Consider the following 2,033-nt stretch of genomic DNA (forward strand, 5'->3'; position numbering starts at 1 on the left):
TCGCGCTCCGGCCGGGCGGGGGAAGGGAGCGGAGCGCGCCGCGTGCGTCCCGGGCCCCGCGTGCTGGGTGTCCCGGCCTGGCGCGCGCGCCCCTGCTCCCTCCGGGGGCCACCAAGCTGGGCAGGCAGCGCCAGAGCCCGGCCTGGGCTACTGCAGCTGCCGAGAGCCCAGAGGGCTCACTCCGCACCCGGCTGGGCCTGGAGGGGGATGGGAGGGGTCCGCGGCTCCGCTGCTTGGGGTGCGTTCCCGGTCCCGCACCCCCAAGGGGCCCACGAGGCTAGAATCGCCCCACTTTCCAGATAGGGAAGGTGGGTGCGGTGCATGGGAAGGACCGCGTGACCTGGAGAGGTGCGCGACCCCTGGCCCAGCCGCATCCTGCGGAACAGCGCTAGACCTTGGGTACCACTTAGCATCATCCCTCGCTGCCCCCCTGCCGTCCCGCTGTCACTAGGGCCAGGTGCAGACCAGCGCTGAGGACCCATCCTGTTCATGCCCCTTGACCCCCAGTGCGAAACGGCGTAGTGAGGACTCTTCGAGCCCCTCCGAGGCCGCCCTCCCCGCGTGGGCGTGGGCATCCATCTCCTGTGAGAGCCTCCCCTGGGGGGTGGGCATCCTGCTGTGCTGGACTGGGACCTAGGGCCCAGGGAAAGGGGCAGGGCGAGTGCGACGCCAGGATCACGGAGGGACAGGGGTCCCCGCGCTTCTTGGACCAGAACACCGCGTCCCACTCATTCCGACCCACCCTCAGGTCTCGTCTCCTGCCTCTCTACCTCCTGTCCAGTCTCCCCGCTTCCCGGGTCTTCTTCTCTCTTCAATATGAGCAACGGTCCTCGGCCGAGGCCCCTGTGTCTCTGGTGACCATGCTCTTTGCTCCTGGAGCCCCTGCGAGGGGCCGCCCAGTTTCAAGAGATGATTTCTCCTCCGGCTTTCAGTGGAGGAGAGAAGGTGATCAAAATCCCCTGTCTGGGCAGGGCTGTGAGAACTGAGGTCCTCAGGAGACCCAGGCAAGACCCGGGCGACCCTCCTGCAGGGTGTCGGCCTCCCAAGGAGGGTGGCTGGTCCCTGTCCCTGTTCCCAAGTCCCCAAGACACAAGCGCTTTGCTTTCAGCTTTGCCCTTGACTCTGCTTGCCCTTTCTGGATTTCTAATTTTGCAATACGAACCTTCAGTTCTTACTGCTTTTCTTTTTAAAACTCTTTTAGAATTAAAACTCTGTAAAAGTTTATAGAAGAAACTATTTAATATCCTTAAAATCTGTAACAAATGTATTGGCATATCTGCTTGCATTTTTTAAAGTCACTTTTCTTAATAAATAAAATAAATAAATAAATGGTAAATAAATAAAAATAAAGTCACTTTCCTGCCTGGGGCAGTGACATAGGCACATAATGCCAGCACTCTGGGGGCCTGAAGCAGGAAGGTTGCAAGTCTCAGCTCAGCACCATGAGCAATTTGGCAGCTACTAAGCCAAGAAAGCAAGAAAGACCTGACTCCAAACAAAAAAATAAAATAAAATAAAAAATGTTAAGGATGTACCTCCCCGATTCTAAGTCCTGGGTTTAGTCCTCAGTGCCACCAAAAACAAAAAGTCACTTCTTGCAAAAGTGATGCATAAATGTGTTGTTAAAAATTAAAGTATTGGGACTGGGGAGATGGCTCAGTGGAATAAGTGCTTCCCTGGAAAGTGCCAGGGCCTGAGTTCAATCCCCAGTTCCGAAAAAAAAAAAAAAATTAAAGTATTAAAATGATTTTAAAAATGTAAATTATATCAAAGGTAATGTCAAATTTTAGACATTACTGTAGGCCTTTTAGAAATATTGATAGAAAAAAATATTGAAAGATACATGAGTAGATACATGTTTAACCAATTGAAAAAAAATCATTTTAAAATGTCAGTGTCTCATTTTTTCCCATAATTTTATGGAGAAACAAATAGCAATGAGACAGTTTCAAACCAAACTGGTAGGATAATTTCAATAATTAGTATCTCATAATTGCTAGTTTTCTGCTTAGTGTTTTTCTCTGTGTGTGAAT

Source organism: Octodon degus, unplaced genomic scaffold (assembly GCF_000260255.1).
Source record: "Octodon degus isolate 3935 unplaced genomic scaffold, OctDeg1.0 scaffold00062, whole genome shotgun sequence".
In the NCBI taxonomy this organism is placed as follows: Eukaryota; Metazoa; Chordata; class Mammalia; order Rodentia; family Octodontidae; genus Octodon; species Octodon degus.